This window comes from Mesocricetus auratus, unplaced genomic scaffold, assembly GCF_017639785.1.
Source record: "Mesocricetus auratus isolate SY011 unplaced genomic scaffold, BCM_Maur_2.0 Super-Scaffold_4256, whole genome shotgun sequence".
Lineage (NCBI taxonomy): Eukaryota > Metazoa > Chordata > Mammalia > Rodentia > Cricetidae > Mesocricetus > Mesocricetus auratus.
Genome location: NW_024429182.1, coordinates 77,653,914 through 77,667,139, shown reverse-complemented (window position 1 = coordinate 77,667,139; position 13,226 = coordinate 77,653,914).

The window sequence follows — 13,226 nt, the reverse complement described above, 5'->3', positions numbered from 1 at the left end:
CTTGGGACCTGAACCACATGCATTTCAGTATTGAATTAGATGCTACTCAACTGGAGACTCAAGAAGTCACCTCTTTATAAAGCTTCAGTCCAACTAGGTTCAATTCCATTCTGTCAGTGGAAGAAAGGGAGAAATGATTTAAATGGCACAGCAATTTTATGTTCCATTTTTTGCAGATAAAATGTACTGGTACTGCAGAATAACTGTGAGAAGGAGGCCCAGGTCTTTTGTTCTTCCCCTTCATGTATATGATTCTGAGAACATGTTTCACTAACTGGCTCTAATGCTGAGGATTACATATCTTTCTATTTCAGTGTGCCTAAACAAAAGCCACCTAGTGCTTCAGATGCTCAAGCAGGTGAACTGAAATCTGGTGAATGATCAACCAATGCAATCACAGCTTGACTCTCTCACCTCCCCAAAATTCCTTTTGAAGTTTAATCCTCCATGCACAGTAGCAACAGGCAGAGCCTTTAGAAGGCAAATAGGCTATTAGGGCTCTGTGCACACCCCTGTCCTCCTGTCCGTTATGTCACCAAAGGACACGCAGCTTACAAACCATCCTCTTGGAAGCAGAAGTCAGTTGAACTTGTCATCACTTTTGGCTTGGACTTTCTAGCTGGTAGAACTAAAAGACGAAATGGCATTGTTCACCAGGAACTCAGAGCATTTTTGTTTCTGTATCAGAAACAGATTAAGGTTAAGGGTGAAAGTGTAACTGTTGGGTTGAGGGAATGTCTCAAGGGGATTTTGCTCAAGTCCCTTTGTCATCTGACCTGATCCAGTTGGAGCCCAGTCTCAGAAGAAAATGTAATTCCACTTTATTTGACTCCTATCATTGAAACCGGTTTCCCCTGGTGCATTATAGTCACTAGGCCAAAGAAAATGGGACTAGACCATGAAGGGAAGACTTGAAAGAAAAGTAGAGGAGAACAGAGGAATTCTAGAAACCTCTTGATTCTTAAATCAGACTTTTCCCTGCTTGCTACTGGGACACATAGTTTGTGTCCCCCTCCTGACTTGATAGAATCGTTAACAAAAATGGATGCGTGTGTGTGTGTGACATTTCTTTTGTTCCCATGTGTCTCTGAAGGCCTGGAGATGAATCTTCAGGGCTGACATGTGTCTGGCTTATGTCCATTTGACTGTAAATGATTGCTGACACCTGACTAATCATGACTGACATACAAGCACAGTCTGCCCCAGAACACCTCAGTGCAGAGCTGGGCTGAGGGTACCAGTCTGAGTGCCATCTGACCACAAATTGGCAGGCTTGCTATCCTGCCCCCACACTTCTAGGGAGGGGCTCTGTTTTCCTCTAGAACTAAAGACAGTGGTGCCCCTCACCCCTTGAGCAGCTAGGATTCTGTAGCCCACTAAACACAGTAATCCCTGATGGCAACCGCCTTTCCTACCACTTTTTGAGTACTGGGAACCCCTTGCAGAAGTTCTGTGTTCAGAGTCCTTAGACCTGGGCACAGCAGGGGATTGTGAATAATATGATTATATAAAAACAAAATGGCTGAGGTGAAGAATTCAGGGCACAGAGGAAATTTAGACAGGAGTCCAACCATGTCTTTAAATAGCAAGATGTGACTTTTTTACACTGGTTGAAGGGAATGGGGTCCTTTCACATGACTTCATACCATTTTCACTTTGTAATAACTAAAATTTTTATTCCTATTTCACAGAGGGAAGAGATTTAAACCCAGAGATTTAGCTAGGGTGACCCGAGTTCCACAGTGAAGACTCAATTCTACAACCCCTAACTCTGAATTCCTTGTCTCTATAAGGAAGAGGTGTGTTCTACAATGCTAACATTTAAAAGTCTTCTTAGAAGTTGCCATCCACAAAGTTTGTTAGACCCGAAACTAGAGAACAATGTCATATTGTGTTGTTCACAGCACCCATCAAATCTTCTCTGACGTCATTATCTGAGAAGTGGTAGCAAGAATAAGCCATCAGACACAGAGCCTGGCACTTTATTTGTGATGGCAAGGACAAGCACGGGGGCCGGGGGGTAACTAAGCCTCCTTCCAAATCCAAACTATTATCTGGGAAGTAGAGTTGCTAACTCAACACAAAATTCTAGATAAAAAGTTCTGTAATGACAAAGGTAAATCTGGGCATCAGGTCACACATAACGTAATCCCGGCACTCAGTAGGCTGAGACGGGAGGATCTTGAGTTCTAGGCCAATTTGGGCAGCAAAGTAATTGCTGATACCATACCAGGAGTTTCTGAAGACTTAAATCAAAGAAGAAAGCTGATGGGAACTGCATCTCATATGACCTCATAATGTGAGTTCAAAGGAGAGAGGACCATTTTCCTGTTAGAGATCTTCATGTGAGAGACACTCATCAAAACAATTCTCCCTTTTTAGAGGAACTGGGATAACCTACATGTTAGCCTCCCCTGTACAATAATGAGAATCTAAATTAGATACTTCTGCTGGATGCCCAGATGGTGTCATATAACAACTATTAATTAGCAGCAGTCCGGACTGGCAGAGGGAAAAAGTAGACTATATTTTCACTCCTTGAACCTAAATCACAAATTATGGTATTGGACTGGCTGTGGGCAAGTGATTAGCCATCAATGCCACCAGTGACTTTGTGTGAAAAGTAGTGTAATAAAAAGGGCAATTAATACCCAAGGTTTTATGAAGAAGAGGCTGACTACAGAAACCGAGGGGTGATTAAAAAACAAACAACAAAACGCTAGATACTGGACTGGTGAGATGACTCAGAAGGTCAAGGGGTTTGCTGCCAAAAGACCTGAGCTTGATTCCAGGGATTCATATGGTGGAAGTAGAAGACCAACTCCTGAAAGTTGTCCTCTGACCTCCAAATCTCATGCCTACACATGTATGTGCGTGCATACGTGCACACACACGCACACACACACACACACAGATGGGTAGATGATAGATAGATAGACAGACAGAAAGACATGTACCATTTTAATTTTTTTTAACTCTACTAAGTTTCCAAATAGCACCATGTTCTAACTTGGAAGATTCTGAGTTTAGAAAGCAATGCTAGGGCTCTGCTCCACCTTGTGGCACAAATGCCTGCTGTATCTAGATGACCTGACATATTTTAGTGTGTTTTGCCAACACTAGTTTAAAATATTGAACTGCATGAAATTTCCAATACCTCACTGTTTTGATCTATAAAAAAAGACTCTCTCCCCTGTCTCCTCTTAAAGCAAACTTTTAAGAAATTAGAGGGTGCAGTAAGCTATTGGAGTGTCCTGTCTGACTTATTTGAGCGACTGGGGTCTATGTTGATATAACATGTTGCTTTTCCCCTTCTCATGCATTATGAAAAGCCAGTCATGAAATTCCTCATTACCTTTAGCATCAGGTCCTCTGTGTATGTTTATTGGTTCTTTGAGGTTTTTCTAGAATGTATTTTGATTATATTTGCTCCTCTCCCAGCTCCCTCCAGAAATTCATCTTCCCCCTTCCCTACCCACCAGACATTGTGTCCTCTTCTTCCACCACACCCAAGTCCAATCAGTATGGACTCATATGTGTGGCTATTCACTGGAGCATGGTGGACCTACCAGCTCCTTTTTTGCAGTATGTGGTGATTAATACAGCCCACAACTGGTCAAGGTACAGTGAATAAGAGACTGTGGAATGACTAGAACTAAAACTCGCCTTATTTTGCACCCTTTAGACACTCTCTGCCATGGTCGTTTGGACACTTCTGAATGATGCTGGGTAGGTGAGGTGTTGGATCTGAGGTCATCAAGGGAACAGCAGCTTCACCTTGTAGCTGTGTCTCCTGGAGGCCAGATGCCCCTTTGTGGTTCAGCGGCTTTGAAGCTGAAGTTAGGCTGTTTCTACTACATTAGAAACTGAGGCAACAAGGCATCCCACTAATGGAAGGCTATGTCTATAAAGACCTGATGACACTATAAGGTCTCTCACAGTGAGGCTTGGCCACTCCTCCTCTTTTGAGAGCTTTTCTAGAGGATCACGGGAAGGATACTCTGAAATGAAGATCTGGTCCACCATGATTTGAGAGGGAAAGGATCATCTCTTCTTAAAGGCATTTCACCTGCCTCTTAAATATCCATGAGAAATGCTTTTAAATCCACGATGCAGAGCTCACTGACTGTTCCCCACTTTGAGGCAGTCACTCCAGTCTTTGTTTGGAGTGTTTACTTCACTTTGTTAAGCAAACTTCTCCTTAAGCCATCTATATTTCTTGACTTAATTAATTCCTTCAAAAAGGCAAAACCCACCAGATTTCTGTGACAGTAGCACCAGGAGATCCCCCCCCCCACCAGTCCCAAGTCCCTATTCCCAGGATACTGGGACCACCGACCTCTCTGCCAATTGATTGTGGAAATGGAGTCATGACTTTTTTGTTACTACTATCTAAGAGCTTGCTTGCATCCGTCACTTGAAGTCTAAGTTCACGCCACCAAGTACGAGGACCAAATGTAGGTGCAATTTCTTCGCCTTCACTGAGTTAAATTTTCCTGCCTTTTCTGTTACAAGTCCATCCGGCGACCTATATAAACATCCGAGATTAGCATCAACTTGGCTTGCTGCAAACTGTGTAACCAGTGAAACTTGGCTCAAAGGAAAATAATTTCAAGAATGTTTTAATATGGAGATTTTTATAAGGGTTCAAATGTAAAATGACTCCTGACATTTCTGAAGGGTTTTCTTGTGACCCTTCTATAGAGCATATTTGGAGATTACATTTAATTTTTTATCACAAATGCTTAGCAATAATCTTTTAGGGAAATAGCAACAAAATGATTCTCAGGAGTAACCAAAGGAATGAACATTTGGGATAGAGTAATTTGGTGTTTCCCATTTAGATGCCAAGAGTTCTCTGCTTCTCTGCTAAACACAGGTTTTTGGTTTGGACCTGTGGGTATGTTGCCAATTCTACCTGGTGCACTTAGCCAAAAGGATTCATTGTTTCATGCTGCCAGGATTCCACAAGTGTAGCTCTGACGTGCAATGGATGAGAGGGTATTGTCTTCCTTGTTGGCTACTGCAGTAGGACATGCTTCCTGTTGCTAAAAAATTGAACCACGTTTGTAAAGAACGCAGTTTCTCCTCATGTCTTTTCAAAGTCAACTTATCAACTTATCAGTCTACCCACTCAGATTCTCGTGATAAGTTCAGTAAGATGAGAGACAGAAAAGAGAATTAAAAGCCTTGGGTCAATACTAATAAGATCGTGAAACTCAACTTATAAATGATTTATATATGAAATCAAAATTTATATATGAAATGATATATCAACGGCCTGAACTTTTTTGTTTTACCTATTCTGTATCTATTAAATGAACTAGAATCAAATCATGTCAAATAGTCAAATAATGACCTAAATTCTCCTATCCCTGAAGAAAAATATAAAGAAAAGAGACTCTCATCATCATCTTCAGTTTGCAAAGATAAGATTTCAGGGGATCTTAATTGGATCACTGTGTCCCAAATTTGAGATATTTTGATGATTTTTATAATTTTGACATTTCTGTAGTATTTATTTATTCTATCATTGCCTTAACCTTTATTCATTCTTATTTGTGTGTGTGTGGTTGTTCATCATGTATGTGCATGTGAATGCAGTTACCCTCAGGGGCCATCCAGTCCCTCCAAGCTGGAGTTGCAGGTGCTTGTGAGTTGTGGATACTGGGACCTAAACTCAAGTCCTCTGCAAAAGTAGCAAGTGCTCTTAGCTACTGAGCCATCCCTCCAGTCCCTAACTTTTTGTCGTTAAACCATCCCTTCTCTTTGTTCCTCAATTATTTGAAAATGAGACCTCCATTTTTCTCATAAATTTCTCTCTTACTTGTCTGAGTGGGTATCATTTATCAGAAAATCCTAGTCTTGTCTCAGTCTAGAGTCAGGCAAGTACCTAGGTAAAAGAGCTTGTTCCCCATACCCACACCATACCACAGGGGAGCTTCCCAGTATCCCAGTTGAGGGACTAGGTGGGAGGGCATTAGTAAGCCTCCTGGTCCACAAAGTCAGATCTCATCAGATGAAATCTCTCATCTCAGATGCCAAGCCATCACAACAAGGGTGCAACTGCAATCTTTCGTCAGCTTTAGACTTGTGGGTTTTTTTTCTCAATTAGCTCCAAATTCAAGTGGAAACCCAGAATTACACCTTATCAAATCTCTCAAACCCCAAATTTATTCATTTTTAACCATGTCTGTGACCAAAACATCCAACAAAAAAGAGTATAAGGGAAGCACCATGTTTCTCATGAGGGACAAGAATGAGAGAATGAGCATTCTTCACAATGGGAAAGTTAGGCTGGCTTACACAGTTTGGGCTGGGTAATCCAGCTGTCTGCATGCTGGAGAACTTCAAGTCAGATACCTGCTCAGTTAACACAGTTAGATGCCCCAGTAGTCCAACATGGCACTGACAGCCAGGGGGTTGCAGGAGAGCTGCTGGGGGGGTTGAGGGAAAGTTGCTGGTTTAGTTTACATGGGAGGCTGGAGAAACGGGGCTCTGATGTCAGTGCAGGACGGCAGCAGCTGTAGCAGCAAAAGGGAAGGAGCACTCAGAACAAAGATTGAAAGTGAGCAGACAAAGGTAGCAGCTTGTCTCTCAAAACCCTTCACATGTGGACCACCACTGGAAGGTGCTGCTCACTCTTGGGGGACAGTCATTCCCCTCAGTTAATTCTCCTAGGGAATACCCTCCCAGAGATAGGAGTCTTAGTCAATCCCAGATCCAGTCATGGGAAAGAGGGAGCCATCTTGATTCCTGGTTTGAGAGCACTCTGTTCTCCATGGCAGGCTCCCATGGTGGAGATGTTCAGCTCACGGTGTGCTTGTTGGGGAGCAGGGAGAGAGTGCCCTACCAGCCTTCTCCCTTTCCTGTTCATTCCCTCTGGGCTTTCAGCCCATGAGGCAGGTGTCCCTACGTCGTTACCTGTTCTGGCAACATCCTCACAGACACTTTCAAAAGCATATCTCAGTCTCCTAGGCAATTCTAGATCCAATGAACATTGATTGTTACACACAACAAATATTCACATCTGGTGTAAAAGTGATTAATGCTGTAACTAAAATCCTCTTACAAACTGACAATGAGATGAGTCATTCTGTTTTCAGATATGCTGAATGTGGACAATACAAACATTTATGTCTTTTTTTTTCCTAATGAGAATAGATTGCAGTTAACCCTTTGTACCCTAACCAAAGTGTTAATTACAATAATTGATAATAATTGAGGCACTCAAAGCTGAGAGAAAAACCTGAAAGACTCGAGCAGCCAATCATTTCCTCCAGAAATGGGGATAGCATTTTTTTAAATGTCAAGTGCAGTACAACACTGACTCTGACCACTGTGTTTAGATTCCAGACTACACCACCAAGATGGCCTCCTTCTGACTGGAATAGTGCAGAGTCCTCTGAAATCTTGCTATACAACCCTCCACCTCCTGACAGCTTGTTGAAATGCAGACCTACAGCAGGCCCGCTCAGTCAAAACCTGAACTTTAGCATGTCATGGTGGGAAAAGCCCCATGGATTTCCAAAACACCACCAAGGGAAGCCAGTCTGCAAACAGACATGGGTCTGTATTCCTACATAGGCATTTTTAGGCATTGATCCTCTGTATGCACCTCTAGCATCCTTCTTGATGTGTTTATCAACAGCAGAGGTACCCCTACACAGATAGGGTCACTTGGACAGCCAGGTGCCAGGTTTTCCACTGTTAAGAAATGAACTATTTCTAGAAGTATCAAATGTATAAGTCTTTGATTATGAAAGGAATTGGTGCCCTTTAAAGATAGATCTATCATCAAATAAGGCAAATATCAACATGTGTTAGGTTTTATGGTGGGTACATAGATTTCTGCTACATTATTTTCTACATGGTTGACATTTTGATATGAAAATATTAAAAGATATAAGGCAAAAGCAATAGATATTCAATTGGGATAGGAAAGAATGCAGAGAGTAAAAATTCCTTGTGATTCTGCTACCCAGATATACCTCTGAGTATTTGTTCTCTCAATCCTTTTTCTTGTTAAGGGTGAGATTTAAATTTGCATTTTTATTATCATCATTTAAACTCATGCCGTTAATTCTTCTTTCTTAATAAATTCCAATTGAAATGGTCTCTGAAATGAAGATGGAAATGGGCAGGTAAAGTGATTGACCCTCATCAGCATTGGGAGGCAGGGAAAGTAGCCAACAATACACTGAGGCTAAAGAGGTTTTTAGACACACACACACACACACACACTGTGTGTTGTGTCGTGTCTGTGTGTGTGTGTGTGTGTGTTTAGGAGATCTTATTATTTATTTTTATTTTTATTGTGATTGATTATCTGACAAGAAGCACCACAAGGGAGGAAGGGTTGGGTTTGGTCCAAATTAAGTTCACGTAGTTCATCACTTTAGGGAAGGCATGGTGGCAGAAGCATGGGATAACTGGTTACATTGCACCTACAGTCAGGGAGCAGAGTGAATGGGAAAGGGGGTCCCAGTGTTCTGCTCAAAGGGCCCAATTCCTCCAGCAAGGCTCCACCTCCTAAGACTTCACAATCTTTCATAACAGCACCATCAGCTGGGGACCATTTGTTCAAACACATGAGACTGTGGGACATTTCCTATCCAAACCACAACAACCCCCACACTCAGAGAATGGGACCAAGGAAGACATGGTCAGCATCCACCCTGGCCCACAGAGTGTTGAGCCTGGTGACTCCCGCAAACAGCACGCTAAGGCCAGACAAAGCATCTCTAAGGAGTTTCTAATGAGGACACTTGGAGGTCTGTGCCCTAGTAACTTCTGCTGCAGAAATAAAACCAGAAAGGAAACTGCTTGGCCAGGCAGGAAACTTCTGTGGGCAATGCTGACTCCCTGGAAATGTACTTCCTACTCGTGACAAGCAACCAAAATCATAATCCAGAAAAAGAAAACGGCAAAAATACAAGTCTTTCATTGCCACAGTCCTAAGACAGATCCAGTAAGGGCTGGCAGAGTCTACCTTCCTCCTGCTCCCTCCCTATGTCCCTCCCTCCCTCCTCCCTCCCTCTCTATCTCTGTCTCTCTCTGTCTGGTTATATGCATGTGTGTGTAGGTGCACTCACTCATACATGCAAATGGAGGCCAGAGGTAGACATTGGGTGTCTTTCTCACTCCCCGCCTTCTTTTTGGAAACAGGGTCTCTCACTGATCCAAAGGTGACCATTTTGGCTAGACTGGCTAGCTCCCAGTGTGTACCAGTCTCGACCTCCCAGCACTGGGATTTCATAGCAGCACCTCCATGTTTGATTTCTAGGAAGATGCTGGGGGATCTGAACTCAGGTCCTGATGTTTGCACAGCAGGCACTTTACCCACCGAGCCATCTACTCAGTCACGGAACCTATTTTTTTTTTAACCAGGAATGGACAAGAATGTCTAACTCTGGATTGACTCCCAAAAACTATTATTGCAGAAAAGAAAACACTAAAGGAAGTCTTGGAAGTTTAAGAAGACACTCTGAAACACAAACCAAGGAGAAATGGCAGCAGGGCGTGGCAGGGGGGGCAGTTTGCTACTCCTAGTCTGTGTTTTCTCAAGGCTTGAAAAGATATTCCATTTGTAAAAAGAGACTGATTAAGAAATATTGGGTCAGGCATGGTCATTCATGTGGGAGCCTGAAGCAGAAGGGTTGCCGAAGCTAACTTGGGCTACATAGTTGACTTCTACGCTAACCTGGGCTACTGAGTAGGGTCATGTTGAAAGAGAGAAAGGAAGGAAGGCAGGGAAGGAAGGAGGGAGGGAGGGAGGGAGGAAGGGAGGAAGGAAGGAAGGAAGGAAGGAAGGAAGGAAGGAAGGAAGGAAGGAAAGGAGGGAGGGAGGGAGGTAGGAAGGAAGGAAGAAAGGAAATTATTTTGGGTTAAAACAGGATGTTGATTATGTTAAAAAGGACTGGCTATGTGTTTCAATAACCACATTTTGGTTTCAGATTTCAAAGTTTGGTTCTGCCATCTTTTTAGCTGTGTGCATTTGATGGAGAAAGCCTGCCTGCTTCCATTTCTTCAAGTCCTGCCTCGCAGAATTCTAGAACATATTTGATGTGATCAGGAGTTTGTCAAAAAGTTGATAGTTCCATACTCGCATTTGTTTGCTTTGAGGTCATGCCACATAACCCAGTCTGGCCTTGAGTTCTTGGCCCTCCACCCTCAGCCTCTTGAATGCAGGGACTCCAGGCATGGGTCGGCATACCCGGCTGTAACATATTCTCTTTGCTGTGAAAAAAAGTACTGCCAATTGTTTCAGAATCAACAGACAACTTGTGCTTTCCAGAGGGAATGTCTAACCTGCACACTTACCTCTATCTACTCACTCAATGCCACTCAAGGGATAAAAACCAAAAACCTCTGTGACTCTGGGAAATGGAGAAAGGTATTGCCAATCAACTTGAGGCTGGAGAATTCTGGGGGGATGTGAAGCTGACAGCTGTCAGACTGATAGAACCTCTGCTGTACCAGGGGGAACAAGTCCCCTGAAAGATAAGCCCCAGAGAGGGAAGCTGCTAGCACAGCCTGCTAAACAGTGAAGAAAGCTCTTCAAAGAGGGTGTTGGTTTTCCCCTATATATGCACAGGTTGCCTCCATTTTTTCACATAGTTAGAGGCAGTTGGCAAGAGATGCACGATGAGTAAGTATGTGCTCCTGAGCATATCATGCATGTTTGTGTGCATTCACCTCTGTGTGCATGTGTGCTTGTGCCTATGTATGTGTATGTCTGTGCACAAGCGTGTGTGTGTGTGTGTGTGTGTGTGTGTGTGTGTGTGTGTGTGAAGGCCTCAACCTGTAGATCTTTAAACAACCAAGAGTGTGGTATTAGAGGGGATGTTCTTAGAAAGAGTTTGGAGTTTATTTGTGACTGTCTTACTATTCAGAAGTGTACTCAGTCACGTTGAAAGAGTGTGTGCTGTTAGGCAGTGCAGGAAGGTGGATACCAGCCCAGAGTCAGAGTTTAAAATGAGACTGCCATTTCCTAGCTCTCTGTAGCTGAGTTACCAATAACTTCTCTGTGCCTCAGGTTCTCACTAATAGACCCAGGTTAATGGTAACACCACCCCCATAGGGTATGAAGGGGAGATGAAAACACTGAGAAGTCACAGCTTTTGCCAGAGATGTGCAAACAGCTCAACAGGTGGGAGCAGCTGATGCTACTGAACTGTGGCTGCATGTATGTGAGCAGACATGCACACATACATAACACATGCCATTCCTTTGATTCTTTCTATCTCTGGAAGACAGCTAGGTAGGAAATCTGAGGAGCAGCTGAGAAAGACACTCCCACTGCAAAGGAAGTTACAATCCAAAGTAGAATACGCAGGCCCAACCTCAGAGCAGCCGTCTCCACTCCTCCGCCCCAGGGTCTGTATACTCTCCGCAGACCAAGAAGACCACGAGAGACATTGTCACTCGCTAATAATTTCCATAATCCTCACTATCAGCTGCTAAGCCAGCAGCCTACTCCACATAAGCAATAATAATTTACGGTTGCAGTTAATGGGCTGTTTTATAGGAACCCACAATTATAATTGGATGTCAAGTGTTGTGAATCTCAGCGGATGGAAAGCGACAACCACTGGGGCCTGGTGTTTAATTTTTTAATGTGATTATTAAATCTCCCATCTCCCTGCTCCTGTATCTTTCCTCTGTGTGGCTTCCAGCTTTAGCTTCACTCTGCCAGCACTGTCTTCCCTGGTCCAGAACCTTGACATTTACTTCATACACTGGCTTCTGACCCTATAGGGTTTTTAGTGTGTATGCTCTGGATCTTGCAATAGTAGGGTAAGTACTGGGCTGGAGAGATGGTGGTTCAGTTGGCAAAGTGCTTGCCTAGCAGGCAAGAGAACATGAGTTTGACACCAAACCTGCCTACAAATGCTGAGCTTGGTGACATGCACTTGTAATCCCAGTGGTGGAGTTGAGATAGAGGATCTCCAGGATTTTCTGGCCAACCAGTCTAGCATAATTGGAGAGCTGCAGGCCAACAAGAGACCTTGCTCAAATGAAGGTTGATGGTGTTCCTGAAAGTGACACTTGAGGTTGTCCCCTAGCTCCACATGCTCACAGACACACACATACACACACACACACACACACACACACACACACGCACAGCTTTTCTGATTGGGAACACCTCAAAAATAAACTCTGACAAAGAACAATAGTCCCTAGACTTGTTTTGTCCACCTTGCTTTGCACATGCTGAGCCTATACATGTAGCCTAATGGTGTCTAGCTCATTCAGATGGTATAGCTGCATTAATTACTGTCCTAACTTGCTTTTCTGTCATTATGATAAAATTCTGATCAAAATCAAATTATAAGAGGAACAGATTTGTTTGACTTACACTTCTGGGTAACAATCTGTCACTGAGGAAAGTTGGGGAAGGAATTCAAAGTGGGACCTGGAGGAAGGAACCATGGAGAGACACTGCTTATTGATTTACTCTCTGGCTTATACTTAACTCTTTTACTTATACAGCTCGGGGCCTGGAAATGGCGTCCACTACAGTGGGCTGGGCCCTTCCACATCATTCATCGATCAAGACAGTCTCTCTCAGACGTGGATACAAGTCACTATCATCAATTTTTTTTCAATTGAGATTCCTTCTTTCTTGGCGACTTTAGATTGTCACAAGTTGGTAATAAAAATATCCAGGACAGCTACTTTTTGTCGATGTCATCAAGATGCCTTACACTAAGTTATCTACAACTTCGCCAAACAGCAATACTAACTGGCAAACAAGGCGTTCTTAAAGTTTCTAGTCTGGTTTAATTCAGCTGACCCTTTCACAATCCCATGTCTCCCAGCAGCTGTTGCTTGCTCAACGGCATTAAAAAATTCAAAGACAACATAATAACATACAGGATCCAGATTCCCTGTGTATTTCTCATCTCTACATGGCTCTTTCTTTAAAGACTTTATTATTTTTAAATTACCTTTTTAGGACTTTCTATACCTTTTTTTTTACTTAAGTCTACCAACATTATTAAACACCTGTTTAGATTTTTTCCATCTGAACTTGCTTTACTGTTTATCTGTAACTGTTTCTGTCTGCATGAGAAAAATTTAAACCACTGCACAGCTAAACTCATGGTCTGCTGATAGCTCAAGCCCACAGGCAGCAACTGAAAGATGCATTTCTTCACCACAGCTTACAGAAGAAACTGAAGGACTAGCAAGCCACTTTGGCTCTGTTTTTGTATGTT